Source organism: Oncorhynchus mykiss, chromosome 11 (assembly GCF_013265735.2).
Source record: "Oncorhynchus mykiss isolate Arlee chromosome 11, USDA_OmykA_1.1, whole genome shotgun sequence".
Lineage (NCBI taxonomy): Eukaryota > Metazoa > Chordata > Actinopteri > Salmoniformes > Salmonidae > Oncorhynchus > Oncorhynchus mykiss.
This window is the reverse complement of record NC_048575.1, coordinates 57,560,040-57,578,180: the sequence shown is the minus strand read 5'-3', so window position 1 is coordinate 57,578,180 and position 18,141 is coordinate 57,560,040.

Below are 18,141 nucleotides of genomic sequence, written 5' to 3'. Positions count from 1 at the left end.
TAAAGCCGCGCTTGCACGTTATAATGTTATGGTTATGTTTCTTTTCTCAATCGTTAACTCTATGGCAATTTTACAGGGTTTTAATTGAGTTGTAATTTTGACTAAATGAAAGCATGTACGGGTTTAATATTGCTTGCACATTGGATCTAATTGAAAACAGGCACATGACTTCCATGCTTGACAAAGCCTTAGGTATCAAAGGGCCATGCAGAACAGTTGCAAATCATTTGCCCAATTTGTTTTTCATATTTGTTATTTGACAGTTTCCCGGTTTACAGATTTTTCACGTCTATTTGAACATGTTTAAGGTGAGAAATGGGATCACCACACACAAAGTCTATAGACAAGCAAATACACACATGTCACATGCGTATACAGACACACAACATTTTGGATTGCACTGTGCACGATCACATTACCTCATCTATCATGAATTTCAGAGGCCAGAAAGCTGACATGCATGCAATTGTTATTTTAAATGGCCGTCTGTGAAAGCTGGCCCCGAGGTCTGCGGAGCCACTCACCCAGTTGGGTTGGGAGGAAGGGGCTGAGGAGGATGCATGGGGGCAGGTGGTGCATTAGGAGCACGAGGGTTAAAATATTTCCTTTCTTCTGAGAAATCTATTGCCCTAAATTATTTGTTACACCATCGCCTCTTTAACATTTTGTCCACCAACAGTCTTTTGTTTCAGATATACACTACCGGTCAAAGGTTTTAGAACACCTACTCATTCAAGGGTTTTTCTTTATTTGTACTATTTTCTACTTTGCAGAATAATAGTGAAGACATCAAAACTATGAAATAGCAGATATGGAATCATGTAGAAAAAAAGTATTAAACAAATCAAAATATATTTTATATTTCAGATTCTCCAAATAGCCACCCTCTGCCTTTATGACAGCTTTTCACACACTTGGCATTCTCTCAACCAGCTTCACCTGGAATGCTTTTCCAACAGTCTTAAAGGAGTTCCCACATATGCTGAGCACTTGTTGGCTGCTTTTCCTTCACTCTGTAGTCTGACTCATCCCAAACCATCTCAATTTGGTTTAGGTCAGGGGATTGTGGAGGCCAGGTCATCTGATGCAGCACTCCATCTCTCTCCTTTTTGGTGAAATAGCCCTTACACAGCCTGGAGGTGTGTTGGTTCATTGTCCTGTTGAAAGCAAATTATAGTCCTACTAAGCACAAACCAGATGGGATGGTGTATCGCTGCAGAATGCTGTGGTAGCCATGCTGGTTAAGTGTTCCTTGAATTTTAAATAAATCACTGACAGTGTCACCAGTAAAGCACCCCCACACCATAATACCTCCATCTCCATTCTTTACGGTGGGAAATACACATGCGGAGATCATCCATTCACCCACACCACATCTCACAAAGACAAGGAGGTTGTGACCAAAAATTGGCAATTTGGACTCCAGACCAAAGGACAAATTTCCACCAGTCTAATGTTCGTTGCTCATGTTTCTTGGCCCAAGCAAGTCTCTTCTTATTATTGGTTTCCTTTAGTAGTCATTTCTTTGCAGCAATTCGACCATGAAGGCCTGATTCACACAGTCTCCTCTGAACAGTTGATGTTGAGATGTGTCTGTTACTTAAATTTCTGAGGCTTGTAACTCTAATGAACTTATCCTCTGCAGCAAATGTAACTCTAGGTCTTCCTTTCCTGTGGCGGTCCTCATGAGAGCCAGTTTCCTCACAATGCTTGAGGGTTTTTGCAACTGCACTTGAAGAAATCTTTAAAGTTCTTTACATTTTCCGTATTGACTGATCTTCATGTCTTAAAATAATGATGGACTGTCGTTTCTCTTTGCTTATTTGAGCTGTTCTTGCCATAATATGGACTTGGTCTTTTACCAAACAGGGCTTTCTTCTGTGTACCCCCTCCCCTCTACCTTGTCACAACACAACTGACTGGCTCAAATGCATTTAGAAGGAAAGAAATTCCACAAATTAACTTTTGACAAGGCAAACCTGTTAATTGAAATGCATTCCAGGTGACTGACTACCTTATGAAGCTGGTTGAGAGAATGCCAAGAGTGTGCAAAGCTGTCATCAAGGCAAAGGGTGGCAACTTTGAAGTATCTGAAATATAAAATATATTTTGATTTTTTAACACTTCTTTGGTTTCTACCTGATTCCATATGTGTTATTTCATAGTTTTGATCTCTTCACTATTTTTCTATAATGTAGAAAATAGTCAAAACAAAGAAAAACCCTTGAATGAATAGGTGTTCTAAAACTTTTGACCGGTAGTGTAAGTGATTGCATTGGTATGTTTGTAGGTCATTTGATCAGATGTCATAAATGTATCCCTTGTTACCATCTCTCTGCAGACAGTCCAGACTTGGATGGCTAATGTGTGTGTGGGAGAATATTTAATCTCTGTACAGGCACTATGCCAGGAGCTGCAGACACCCACCCTCCACTCCCCTTCCCCTCCTCGTCCCCTCCTCTCTCACGTTCTACACCCCAGGTTAATTAAACTTCCCCATCTTCCTTAAAGTATGCTTTTAAACAAAGGGCAACATGTCATTTAATTAAGTTTAAGTCCTCATAATGATGGACTGATACAGTATGTGTGTGAGTTCTTGCATTTACGGCCACGTGTGTGTGTGGAATGGAGGGTGTCTGTGTGCGTGTGTGCTTGCATGCATATATGTGCGTGTGTGTGTGTGTTTGCATATGTGTGTGTACATGTGTGATTATTTGGGTTTATGCTGTAAAACAGTGTAGGAATTCGGAAGTCACTTATCAATGAAGTCTATTGAAACACTTCCTGACATATCTGTAACAACATGTCTGAACCTGATCTAGTGTGTACTGCACTGTGCTGGGCTGTACTGTACTGTGCTGTACTATGCTGTGATGTGCTCTGCTGTGCTGTACTGTACTGTACAGAAGAGGAGAGGAGAAGACAGGAGAGGAGAGGAGCCATAAAAGCCCTCAGTCTCTGGTTTCCTCCGTTCATAGCCTGCAGGCCACAGTCTACATTCCTCTGCAATGATGCATAATACTGAGGATCCATGAGGTTAAGTGTGAACGGAGCAGGCTGCCTTGCGGCACTCATCAGATACAGTAGGGAGGGGTTACTCACACCAGTTACCAGGGCAACTTCAACTTGGTCCAATGTAACGAGAAGAGCCTCTCCCCCTCTCTTCTCCTCTTAGTCACTCTTTTATTTCTTCCTCTCTTCTCCTTTCCTCCGTTCCTGTCCTCACTCCCTCCTTCCCTCTGTTCCTCCCTCCCTCCGTACCTCCGTACCTCCCTCCCTCCATTACTCTCTCCCTTCCTCCCCCCATGGCTGTGTGATTTATATGGAGTGAGCCTTCCTCTTTCTCTCAGGGTGAGACTGTGCTTTGGGCAGCCAGCCAGAGGGCCTTCATTAATTGGATGTCAGTAATCTGGTCACCTTGAGAGATAGTTAAAAGGGCAACACTCTATTAGCTTTGGTTTATGGTGAGCAAATTAACACGTGCACACACACACACATACTTGGGCAAACACACACACACACACACAAAATGGTGCTAAATCATATTTAGATATTGTATATTATAGCAACACTTCACAATGGTGACCTATATTTCTAAAATGATAATGATACAACTTTGTTTAAAATGGGTTTAAAATGTGTAGGTTGAACTTTGTTGGTTAGCTACTTGCAGAGTCCTGCAGGGTGGTATGGTAACGTCATGATTTGGGATTATGTTTCATTGACAATCTGACAGCACAGTTGTAATCACCAATGCTCTGGATAACATGAAAACAGCCTAACCAGCCCTGCTAGGGTGAGTAAAAGGGTCAGAGTAGGGTGTTCTCTCATTATGTGTCTGGAAGTACATAGCAAGCAAGCCAATGTTAGCCAGTTCGCTTGATTGCTCGACTGCCATCGTGAAATCAGAACGTTTGGATCAACCCTACTCATCGGCCAGTGTCCCCAGTGTGCGCTCTGAACGCTCCGAGAGCGAAACGCTCTGAATTTACAATAATTTACAAATGGACAATCTGACAGCACAGTTGCAGTCACCAATGCTTTGGATAACAGAACAGCCTAACTAGCTCTGCTTGGGCAAGTAATGTTCAGTGATCTGTTCTCTCATTTGTGTCTGGAAGTAGCTAGCAGGTTAGTTGGGTGCTTGACTGCTGCTGTTAGTACAGAACCCTCAGATCAACCCTTAAAGAGATGGATGGGGCTAAATCTTAAGAGGGTGTGAACGATGCTGATTGGGTGTAGACAAAGAAGGGCTCTCCAGTAGTAGTACCAAAAGATTCAAAGGCGGTTTATTATCTTACAAAGCAGAATTACTTTCCCATTGTTCCTCAACCGTTGTGTATGATATACCATTTAGTAGCTCTGAGTCTCTACTTTTATCGAAAAAAGACCATTTCAAATTTTGCTACATACAGTATGACCGATTTGAGCCTGTCGGTCACATTTTGTATCGGTGAAAATAACAGTCATCACTGAATCTACTGACCAAGAGTGAATTTTGACATTATTTATACAGTAATATCATTAATTTATAGCAATGACACTTCTTTAGAATGAACCTGCTCATAAAACATGGCGTTTGTACTAGCACAGACACTGATGGCCAATTAGCTTCTTCTAACCCTGCACTAGATTGGAAAACTAGCACATGGAGATGCTAAGCTTTTTTTCCCAAATTGTGGGTGGATTCATATCGTCTTGGATTGTTTCCTTTTCCAGAGTTTTCCTTTGCCTGTCTTTTTTCATGTTTACACTACCTTTCAAACGTTTGGGGTCACTTAGAAATGTCCTTGTTTTTGAAAGAAAAGCAAAAAAAAAAGTCAATTAAAATGACATCAAATTGATCAAAAATACAGAACAATATTTTTCACATGGAATAGCCTTCATTTCTCAGAACAAGAATAGACGAGTTTTAGAAGAAAGTTCTTTGTTTCTGGACATTTTGAGCCTGTAATTGAACCCACAAATGCTGATGCTCCAGATACTCAACAGGTCTAAAGAAAGCCTGTTTTATTGCTTCTGTAATTAGCACAAAAGTTTTCAGCTGTGCTAACATATTTGCAAAAGGGTTTTCTGATGATCAATTAGCCTTTTAAAATGATAAACTTGGATTAACTAACACAACGTGCCATTGGAACACAGGAGTGATGGTTGCTGATAATGGGCTTCTGTACGCCTATGTAGATATTCCATAAAAAATCTGTAGTTTCCAGCTACAATAGTCATTTACAACATTAACTTCTTAGTGATCCCTTCGCGCGCCAATCCCGTTAACGGGATTGATTTGACAACACCCAGTGAAATAGCAGTGCGCCAAATTCAAAAACAGTAATACTCATAATAATAATTCATAAATCATACAAGTGTTATACATCAGTTTAATGATGAACTTCGTGTTAATCCAGCCACAGTGTCAGATTTCAAAAATACTTTACAGTGAAAGCAAACCATGTGATTATCTTTGTGCACACTTTTCATCCAGACGTGAAAATAGTGCCCCCTAGCCTTAATGTCAACACTGTATTTCTGATCAATTTTATGTAATTTTAATGGACATAAAATGTGCTTTTCTTTCAAAAACAAGGACATTTCTAAGTAACCCTAAACTTTTGAACGGTAGTGTATATGAATAGCTGTGGTTTTTTTGTATTGTTCTCGGCCACTCAATTAGCTTGAGTATCTGTCTAGTTATTTCAGAGGGGTGGGAGGTGGGGGGGACTGGAGACTTGGGGTGTATGTGGACCAGATGTTTGTGCCCAGATGAGGGATGGAGGGGGTTATGGGGAGGGGTTAGGGAGTAGGGGGTAGGATGGGTGGACTACAGAAAGGGGAACATGCCTGGTTTCAATTAGGCAGGGGGGGGGGGGGGGGGCAGCTTTGGACTGCTGTAAAAAAAAAAGGAGACAGTTAGTTAAAAATGAGACGGAGGACAGTCAGGTGATGCGGGGGAAAAGATTGTCAAGTGCACATCTTCCTCTCTATGCTATGTGAATAAGATAAGCCACCCTGAATCCATACACAGGTGAGGTTAATAAGGCAGTAATACAGGATATTTGCTGGACTAAAGTCATTTTTAATTGATGATGGGTTTACATATTTCCTACCCAGGGTGTGGCTGCAGTATGTGATCTCTGTGCATAATAAATGTTTAAATCAATTTAAAAGCTTAATTTTTGGGGAACAATGATGTAATCTCTGTCCTAGGCATACAGTAGAGGGAACCAAAGAAAAAGTGTCTTGTTGCACAGGGAATAGAGAAGGTTCGGACTGACTTCGCAACTTACTAGTGCAACCCGGAAAACACATTACTGGACATGTGCTACAATAGAAAAGCATGGTGTTATGTACTAACAGTATAGCGTTAATTGCTTAGTTACTAAAACATACTGTATGTGCTAGTGGACAATAACATCTGCAATTCATATTATGCTACAGCATTGTCTTATTTCAAAATATGATGCTAAAGAAAACAATCAGTACATCAATATTGACACAAAAATCTGGTACGTCATCCAAACAAGGTGATATGTAATAATTTTATCTTAATTATATTTATTAATGATCACTAAGAATGTATTCACAATTATTGCATGGTGACACAATACACAATACACCCACACATAACACCAATGTGTAAAAAGTTAAGGTATAACAAAACAGATGACAACCTAGTCTTGGTCATATTGATCTGTTGGTTTGGACTTTGACCATCATCTCATTAACATGGTTGTGTTAAAACATATGTAAGTGTATTGACAGAGGAGCAAAGGACCAGACTGCTGAGACGAGGGGCCCCAGACCAGGTAAGTCGGTAATTAGGATTATATGTCTTCTTTAAATGACCCTGTCTCTCAGGCCTTCCACATTTAGACCCCTATAGAGTTACACAAGATTCAAAGCACTTTTCCATCTTTACCCACTAATACATTTCTGAAATTGTGCATGGTTCCCCTGTCCCTGGAACACTTCATCCCACTCCAGAAGGGGGGTTTGGGATGCAAGCCAGTCAGCCAGTTATCCACTTTTTGCCTTTACTGTGTATTCATTTGTCTCTTCAATTAGCTTTTTGGGAAATTCTGTATATTCTGTCTCTAAAAGGGCCAGAGAGGGGGATTTTGTCAGTGTTATTTTTATTTCTGTTATCACTTTAACCAGAGTATAGAAGCACGATGTCATGTTACTGAATAGCTTTGGTGTCTCCTCTACTTTTGACACAACAGGCCTGTGTCCAATCCAGAGATCTTCCCCCTGACCTTTGACCCTGAAATCCTGTAAGGAAAGGAAGAGAAAGGCATTGGTCTCAGCAGAGGGAGCGGCAGAAGGGGGTGGCTGTCTATAGCTGCTGACGGAAAGTTGTTTTTTTCTCCATTTTTTTTGCTTCTTCTTGAGACTAACTTTATTCTAAACACTTGAAAATCTTCCACATGTGCAAGCAATTAAGTTTCACGACTGACTCTGGGTGGGAGAGACACATACACATGCACACACAAACGCATGCACACACACATTCACTTTAACAACAACATATTTACATAGTTAGAGATTAAGATGACACTCTGGCTCTCTGATGGCTTCAGGATCTTTCATCTATACAGGTCCAGTTTAAGTGAACTTACAGTGGTTTAATTGTTTCAAAAGAGTTACAGCATCTTGTTAACTTCTGGAAAAATGTTGGCAGCTAAAAGATTCAGCGCCTTTCTAAGGACAACCCACCTATAAATAACTGTAAAAGTCACTTTGAAAACTTCTTGCCATTATAGAAATGTACTGCTGTAGCCTTGCTCAAAGTTGGTTGGCAAGCACCTCAACCAAACAGCAAATAAATAAAAGTTTAACTGTCCATAAAGAACCAGGGATAGATTGCCGTAGAATTTCAACAGAGATTTGATTTGTAACTTTTTATTTCTCACATCATGTCGCTCTTCACGGGACATCACTGTTGATTCAGTTAAAAGTCAACTTACGGAACTACCGTGAATGCATTCTAATAATGTATGTTATTTTACATCTTTTGCCGATTTTAGGAGCAAATCGAAGACCCTTGGAACATTTCCAATACTTTATTATTGTACACGTGATACTTTTGGTCACAGTGCTACCTGGCCTGTGATAGTTTACCTTAGAGTAGATTGATCCAACTATATGCATAGCTCAAACAGACCTTAAAATCCTCAAACCAATGACATATCACCTTACACCTTGGCCAGTGAGCTACTGAGGTAGCCCCTACTCACATCAACAAGCCCCATGCTCCACCACCAAATTAAATCAGCGTGGAGAAAAAAAACTGAAATCTGTTTCCTCTGAAGAGCCTATTTATTTGCTCTCTGAGAAGGGTCGTCCAGGCAGAAATGGCTGGGAGAAGCCTCAACTGGTGTGTCCTGGAAAGACTTCCTCGGAACCAAGTGAGATGAAGGACATTCCTCAATGGCCTATGCCGCTTATTATTAAGCCAATGGCTTAATCAAGTAGGTCAGGTTTTCAGACTCTCCATTGAGTCATCTATTGTAGAGTGACATTGCTCACAAATACTTACAGCGACAATATTCCATGCACTACTGTATTTGCACAACCAGCTTGGATCATCAGAATCAGAACACCAAGCAGTGGGTGGGTGGCAAGAGCAGGTTGGTTACAGATGTCTACATAGATTACTGATGATAAATGTGTCCGTCCAGATTTAAGGCTCTCCCTTTCATCAATCTACCCCCAAACAAACCCCTCCGCTAATAAATAGTTGCCACTGGTTCCGAGCAAGCACTGACATTTATACCTTTGAGAGCCGTTGGCCATTAGTGTGTGGTTGCCTTCACATGCTCTCCACATTAACAACAATTTAGTTAATTAGTTAACAGTGTTTTGTATACCAAGGGCTAATTCATTAAGTGGATGTCAGGCAGACATGTGGTGGCTTTTATTTAATTATCTTGTGCACTTTTGCCCCTCTCTCAGTTGTAGTGTCCATTGACTGTGATGTTGTGTTGCACTTCGGTGAAATTGCAACGGCCAATAAATTCAGAGGAACCGCCTTGTATCCTAATGTCTTTATTAACTTTTGAATTCCTAACAGTAGTCTATTTCTGAACATGTACCCTTTCTATACAATATAACGTAACCTGATGAAAGCCCTGTTCCGTAGGGAATTTGACATGCCCAAAAAAATCACTGTGGTAGCGTTGGTGATAATGATTTGAAAAATTATAAACGCTCACATTGAATGTAATTTAAAAGCAATTATAGGATCACTAACTTTTTCAATCCAATCCACCTAGAGTAGGTGTTGAATGCCATATCTTTGGAAATGTTGGCCAATGGAATAATTAAAGGAAGTGTAGCACTTATTTCTCAATGCCAGAAATGCATATATTAGTAACTTAGACCTCTTTGGGCTGAGATCCCGCTAACGGGATCGATATGACAACAGCCAGTTGTTAAAATTCCTCAAACATACAAGTATTTTACACCATTTTAAAGATACACTTCTTGTTAATCCCACCACAGTGTCCGATTTCAAAAGGCTTTGCAGCGAAAGCAAACCAAACGATTATGTTAGGTCATAGCCAAGTCACAGAAAAACACAGCCATTTTTCCAGCCAAAGAGAGGAGTCACAAAAAGCAGAAATATAGATCACATTAATCACTAACCTTTGATGATCTTCATCAGATGACACTCATAGGACTTCATGTTACACAAAACAAATCCAAACTCACGACGCGCGTGCAAGTCCAGCGGAAAGTACGGACGAAAAGTCCAAAAAGTTATATTACAGGTCGTAGAAACATGTTAAACGAAGTATAGAATCAATCTTTAGGATGTTTTTATCATAAATCTTCAATAATGTTCCAACTGGAGAATTCCTTTGTCTGTAGAAATGCAATGGAACAGAGCTCGCTCTCACGTGAACGAGCGTGGTCAGCTCATGCCACTCTGCCTGAGCCCTGACTCATTCCCCTCTCATTCGCCCCCACTCCACAGTAGAAGCATCAAACAAGGTTCTAAAGACTGTTGACATCTAGTGGAAGCCTTAGGAAGTGCAACATGACCAATTTGACAGTGTGTATGCGATAGGCCAAGAGTTGAAAAACTACAAACCTCAGATTTCCCACTTCCTGGTTGGATTTTCTCTCAGGTTTTTGCCAGCCATATGAGTTCTGTTATACTCACAGACATCATTCAAACAGTTTTAGAAACTTCAGAGTGTTTTCTATCTAAATATACGAATAATATGCATATCTTAGCTTCTGGGACTGAGTAGCAGGCAGTACTCTGGGCACCTCTGGGCACCTTATTCATCCAAGCTACTCAATACTGCCCCCCAGCCATAAGAAGTTAGAGCACCCCAATAAAACAGTGTAAAACTACAAACTCTTGAATCAATTGTTATAATATTATAATGTAGTTCTAAAAGTTGGGTTTGAGGTTTTTTCCAAATCAGCTTTAACTTCAGAAAAACGGCTATCAACAATGGAAGGCGTGATTCAGCAAGAAGTTATGCTATACCTACCATCAAGGTGGCTTCTAAAGCATCTCAAACCACCAGCACCACCAGCAGAGACCCAGCATTATCATGGGCTTCAGTGAGCATGGAAGTCAACCGGGTAAGTGAAAGAGCTAGCTAGCTTGCTATCTCTATGCTAATGTTGGCTAGCTTTATCACAGTTAGCTCACTTTTTCCATCTAAATAACACTGATACAACTAACCAAATGTAAACATGTCTGCCAGCTGTTGGTAGCTTACTGCTGATGCTGTCATACTATAGATATTACAAGCCTATGGGAAAAAGTAGTTTTGGCTGCGATGGAGGTCACTGTATAGAGAAAGTTAAGGTGTTTTTGGGGGCTGTGTGTTGTGGTAATTCGGCAATTGTGTGGCTATGGGGGAGTTTTCTATACAGCTTGCAGAGTGCGGGCTAAACTAAAATGCAATGCTTTGGCCATGGATCCAATCGCGGATATTGTGGCATTTCAGAGAAGCCCTAGAGCCATTCTTTCTTTGGATGAGTGGATTGTGGATTTTGCATTTTTTGATCTTAGGATCAATGTTGTCAGAGTTGCTTCTTGTTGAAGAGGCAGCTGCTAACATTAGCTTGCTATAACTAGCTATCCTCTTCCTCACTTTCTGAATGAATTTGTGGCTCTTTCTTTCAAGGTAAAATAATAAGTTTTGTTTTTGTTGTGTACTGCCATGTTGTTAACATAGCTACGTTTGTAACTGGTACAGGGTAGTAAATATTCAACCTAGCCAGCTAATGTTATATGGCAAGCTAAAAACGGGGAAAGAGGGAGGAGAGAATTCACTTTCTGTTTCATCTGTTGCTGGCTTGCTAATGTTCACTCAAATACATATTTCCACATCTAATTGATTGATATTGATATTTTTATTCTGTAAAGATTTGAATTGTGTCAATTTTGTGAATATTGTAGAAAAATCATGACAGACATTTTCCACTTAACACGTACAGTAGGCTATTGTCAATATGTTCCTCCATCGTGTGAGTCATAGAAGTTCGGGGCTTTCCGGCAGTCTTCGTTGTTTTTATATGCGGGAGCATAAATTGTAAAATTGTAAACTAATAAATCATTTTTAAAGTTAGAATCCATGTATATTAGTTAATATACAGCACCAACTACATACATATCTGTTACCTGGACTTGAATGAAATGTTAATCTGTAACGGTTTTCTTGGTGAGAAGGAGAGTCGGACCAAAATGCAGCGTGTAGATTGCGATCCATGTTTAATGAACAACGTAAACACGAATTAACACAAACACTACAAAACAAAAGAACGTAATAAAACCGAAAACAGCCTATACTTGTGTCAACTAACATCAACCAAGGACATCAAGACACTCAGGACAATCACCCACAACAAACTCAAAGAATATGGCTGCCTAAATATGGTTCCCAATCAGAGACAACGATAAACACCTGCCTCTGATTGAGAACCACTCCACACAGCCATAGACTTTGCTAGATAACCCCACTAGCTACAATCCCAATACATACACACCAAAACCTCAGGACAAAACACACCACAATACAAAAAACCCGATGCCACACCCTGGCCTGACCCAATACATGAAGAAAAACACAAAATACTTAGACCAGGGCGTGACATAATCAATCATTTGGAGGGGGACAAGGCTCACAGGCAGGGCAGGTGGAGTAAACATGTAGGTAGGTAGGAGAAGGTATGGAGGCCTGAAAATCAGTGTTAGGGAAGCTACTCTGAAAATATAGTTTACCAAGCTACAAATGACTTCACTCTGGAAGATGTTAAGCTACACTAAAGCTATTCTTAAGAAAAATATAATTTATTTAATTAAAGTTACTTAGAAAAAGTTCCAGTAGTAAGCTACACCGCTACATGGCAAAAAAGTAATTAACCACCAAAAACAATGCTTAGATTTGAATATAGTTCAACTGCTACCAAGCTACTGCAAATGTAGTAAAATCATTTGTTGAACTACATGTAGTTCACTACTCCCCAACACTGCTGATATTACAGACAGAAAATTATAATAAGTGTAGATATTCTGTCATTTCTGTAGTGATATTATGGATGTCTTCTATGTCTCAGCCTCCAGTATTCATGCTGCAGTAGTTTATGTGTCGGGGGGCTAGGGTCAGTTTGTTATATCTGGAGTACTTCTCCTGTCCTATTCGGTGTCCTGTGTGAATCTAAGTGTGCGTTCTCTAATTCTCTCCTTCTCTCTTTCTTTCTCTCTCTCGGAGGACCTGAGCCCTAGGACCATGCCCCAGGACTACCTGACATGATGACTCCTTGCTGTCCCCAGTCCACCTGACTGTGCTGCTGCTCCAGTTTCAACTGTTCTGCCTTATTATTATTCGACCATGCTGGTCATTTATGAACATTTGAACATCTTGACCATGTTCTGTTATAATCTCCACCCGGCACAGCCAGAAGAGGACTGGCCACCCCACATAGCCTGGTTCCTCTCCAGGTTTCTTCCTAGGTTTTGGCCTTTCTAGGGAGATTTTCCTAGCCATTGTGCTTCTACACCTGCATTGCTTGCTGTTTGGGGTTTTAGGCTGGGTTTCTGTACAGCACTTTGAGATATCAGCTGATGTACGAAGGGCTATATAAATAAATTTGATTTGATTTGATTTGATGTATGGATTTCTTCTCTCATTTTATATTAACCAATGCCATCCAATAATGTATCCTGACATGTTTCTTCACTGATTGCACTGATAAGCGACATGCTTTGCCAAAAACACACTATACATAAAGCATACTGTGATGTTATTCTCTGTGTTTTAGAGACAGATAATCACAGACACATTCACACACAGGCTCTCCCCTCCAGTTTTGCCACAAGGCGCTGTTTTCCAGCTGTTTAAACCGCTGCTGAAATTAGCTGCTCAGCCATTGGAAGGGAAGACAGGCAGGATACCAGTAGTTACTGTTTGATTGGCAGAGTAGCTGCAATTAGCAGGTTGGATCTCTCTTTTATATGAACATGTATGAAAACAGCTCAGAGAAGCACACTGTGGTTTAACCCCACACACTGATCCAGGAGCTGTGGTATAGTGAGCTGATTTCGATCTTCTGCTGCTACCCACCCAACCCACATGGGCCAACCCAGAGTCTCTAAACTCTGATGAGGAACTGTGCAGTGATAGAGATGTGCTATTATGAGTTGGGTGTTGTAGGAGTCCATGATATACCTGTACAGTGTCATTGGTCATGACCAAGCCAATATCAAGGTTGAATAATCATCTGTCACTGTCCTGCTCTTTTCTGATTCTCGTGGCATTATCATAAGCAATAGAAACAGAACAGAGTTAATAGCACAAAGAGTGTAGAGGCATCCGTTTACAGGCCTCTGTGTGTCTACTCCTCCCAGCAGCACTCAGGAGAGGCTCAGCAGTGGTCTCCTTCCTTATCAAAGCACATTTAACAGGGGGTAATCCAATCAGGTGGGATAACAGGGCTGCTCTCTCTGCTCTGCTCTGTGTGGAGGAGGATCAGGGGACTCCTCTGCTTCCCATTACTGTGTGTCTCTCTCTCCAGCCGGGGCTATCCTAATCCCATTTCCCCATCTAAAGCTTTAACCCAAACAAGCACACAGGACAATAATCTCTGGTCACACTCCTGCGGGCTGCCCCCGGCCCCTGATTCTGCTAATGGAGAATCTCTCTCTATCTCTGTTTGTCTGTCTGTCTGTCTCTCTCTGTCTCCGTCTCTCTCTCTCTCTAAATCTCTCTCTCTATTTCTCTCTCTCTCTCTCTCTCTCTCTCTCTCTCTCTCTCTCTCTCTCTCTCTCTGTCGCTCTCTCTCTCTAAATCTCTCTCCCTCTCTCTGTATTTACCCCTCTTTGTATTCTCTTCATCTCTGTTTATAAGTAACGTTACTGTATGTCTGTTTTCATTCTTCATTTTTCTCTTTCAACACACATAAATAACCACAGAGTGCTGGTGAGAATCTGGACAGCACATATCCGATGTTTTCAATTGAGCATGTCAACAGCATTGTTTGTGAGCATGTTTGAATACCAGTTGTCTGATTGTTGTTGCCAAATACAACAACAATGCCTAACAGAAAAATATAACAAAACAATTTGATGCCGAAAGGGTAAAAAGGTGGGGATTTGCTTGGCTGCATCCCTCGTCTGTCTCTCTGTCATTGTATAGGCACATGCGACCCAGATGCAGATAAAGCTATCGGTCTGGATGAGTCTGATCCAAGGACTGGCTTCTCCAGATGCCACCCTCAGTGTCTCAGATCACTTACACGCTCTGATGGACTCTCTCAGCTTCATCCACAGTTCTCATTTCTCTTTCTTTGTTTCGATCAGAGAGATGTGGCCCCAACTTTCTAATAAATACCAATTGAAAATGGCTGGCTGGTGCAGTACGCTTCAAACAATACTGTTCCATTCGGAGTTTTCATGTTCCATATAGAAGCCATTATTCTTTGTCTCGTATCTTTGTGTGAATGTGTTAATAACGATTGCTGAATGTTTTGTGGATGAGGAGGAAAATCTTTATGTTCTGGTATCTGTGGAAGTAAAATGTGTGGGCCTAGTAATATTTGACAAATTATCATCATAGGCCACCAGCTCTACTTTTGTGTTTCTTTTAGATGCATTTGGACAAAGGAGATGAAGGGCTGTGGTCTATCATGGAACACAATCTCCAGACAGGTAGAAGATGGCCAACAGTGGTGCTCTCTCGTGACGAAGCCTTATGTTCCACATACGAACGAAGAGGATTAAATAAAGTAAAGTAAGTATCAAATCAAATCAAAGTTTATCAAAGTTTATTTGTCACGTGCGCCGATGTAAGGAGTGCGAACTGGCGGCAGAGAAGTCCGACGCAGGAGAGCAATAACTGTGTTTCCAACGGCGCAGTTTATTAACAAAACCCACTGGAAAACAGAACAATAAAATAAACGGGTACATAACCCAACGCACACCAGGACAGACGAGCACAAGCACTTACAACAAACAATCACCCACAAGGACATGAGGGGGAACAGAGGGTTAAATACACAACATGTAATTGATGGGATTGGAACCAGGTGTGATTGAAGAGAAGACAAAACCAAAGGAAAATGAAAAGAGGATCAGCGATGGCTAAAAGGTTGGTGACTTCGACCGCCGAACGCCGCCCGAACAAGGAGAGGGACCAACTTCAGTGGAAGTCGTGACAGCCGAATACAACAGGTAGACCTTACAGTGAAATGCTTACTTAGTAGAGAGAACAGTCGTATTCGGGTGGCTGGGGTCTTTGACAATTTTTAGGGCCTTCCTCTGACATCGCCTGGTGTAGAGGTCCTGGATGGCAGGCAGCTTAGCCCCAGTGATGTACTGGGCCGTACGCACTTCCCTCTGTAGTGCCTTGCGGTCGGAGGCCAAGCAGTTGCCGTACCAGGCAGCAATACAAAAAGTCAGGATGCTCTCGATGTTGCAGCTGTAGAACCTTTTGAGGATCTGAGGACCCATGCCAAATCTTGTTAGTTTCCTGAGGCTTTGTCGTGCCCTCTTCACGACTGTCTTGGTGTGTTTGGACCATTCTAGTTTGTTGGTGATGTGGACACCAAGGAAAATAAAGCTATCAACCCGCTCCATTACAGACCTGTCGATGAGAATGGGGGAGTGCTCGGTCCTCCTTTTCCTGTAGTCCATAATCATCTCCTTAGTCTTGGTTACGTTGAGGGATAGGTTGTTATTCTGGCACCACCTGGGCAGGTCTCTGACCTCCTCCCTATAGCCTGTCTCGTCATTTTTGGTGATCAGGCCTACTGTTGTGTCATCTGCAAACGTAATGACGGTGTTGGAGTCGGGCCTGGCCATGCAGTCGTGGGTGAACAGGGAGTACAGGAGGGGACTGAACACACACCACTGAGGGTGAACACACACCCCAGTGTTGAGCATCAGCGTGGCAGCGTGGCTACCCTCACCACCTGGGGGCGGCCTGTCAGGAAGTCCAGGATCCAGTTGCAGAGGGAGGTGTTTAGTCCCAGGATCCTTAGCTTAGTGATGAGCTTTGAGGGTAATATGGTGTTGAATGATGAGCTGTAGTCAATGAATAGCATTCTCATGTAGGTTTTACTTTTGTCCAGGTGGGAAAGGGCAGTGTGGAGTGCAATAGAGATTGCATCATCTGTGGATCTATTTGGGCGGTATGCAAATTGGAGTGGGTCTAGGGTGTCCCACATATGCTGAGCACTTGTTGGCTGCTTTTCCTTCACTCTGCTGTCCAACTCATTTTGGTGTCCTTCAGTCGTGTTTTTTGCAGAAATCTACCTTGAAGTCTCCTCTGAACAGTTGATGTTGAGATGTGTCTGTTACTTGAACTCTGTGAAGCATTTATTTGGGCTGCAACTTCTGAGGCTGGTAACTCCAGGTAACTCTGGGTCTTCCTTTCCTGTGGTGGTCCTCATGAGAGCCAGTTTCATCATAACGCTTGATGGTTTTTGTGACTGCACTTGAAGAAATGTTAAAAGTTATTGAAATGTTCCATTTTGACTGACCTTCATGTCTTAAAGTAATGATGGACTGTCATTTCTCTTTGCTTATTTGAGCTGTTCTTTCCATAATATGGACTTGGTATTTTACCAAATAGGGCTATCTTCTGCAGACCACCCCTACCTTGTCACAACACAACCGATTGGCTCAAATGCATTAAGAAGGAAAGAAATTCCACAAGTTAACTTTTACCAAGGCACACCTGTTAATTGAAATGCATTCCAGGTGACTACCTCATGAAGCTGGTTGAGAGAATGCCAAGAGTGTGCAAAGCTGTCATCAAGGCAAAGGGTGGCTACTTTGAAGATTCTAAATTAGAAAATATATTTAGAATTGTTTAATACTTTTTTGGTTACTACATGATTACATATGTGTTATTTCATAGTTTTGATGTCTTCAGTATTATTCTGCAATGTATAAAATAGTAAAAACAAAGAAAAACACTTGAGTAGGTGTGTCCAAACTTTTGACTGGTACTGTACTGTGTGTAGACATTCACAAGTTTTCAGGCCCCTTCCATTTTTCCACATTTTGTTACATTACAGCCTTATTGTAAAATGGATTAAAATAAAATACAATGTCTTCATCAATCTACACACAATACCCCATAATGACAAAGAGAAAATAGGTTTTTAGAAATGTACGTATGTATTCAGGTTCATCCTGTTTCCATTGATCATCCTTGAGATGTTTCTACAACTGGATTGGAGTCCACCTGTGGTAAATTGAATTGATTGGACATGATTTGGAAAGGCACACACCTGTCTATATTAGGTTAGCAAAAACCAAGCCATTAGCCAAAACCAAGCCATGAGGTCAAAGGAATTGTCTGTATTGTTCTGCTGCATTGAAGGTCCCCAAGAACACAGTGGCCTCCATCATTCTTAAATGAAATCATTTTGGAAGCTCCAAGACTCAGGGGAGAAGGTCCTTGGTCAGGGAGGTGACCAAGAACCCGATGGTCTCTCTGAGAGAGCTCCAGTGTTCCTATGTGGAGATGGGAGACCCTTTCAGAAGGACAACCATCTCTGCAGCACTCCACCAATCAGGCCTTTATGGTAGAGTGGCCGGACAGAAGCCACTCCTCAGTAAAAAGCACATGACAGCCCACTTGGAGTTTTCCAAAAGGCACCTCAATGACT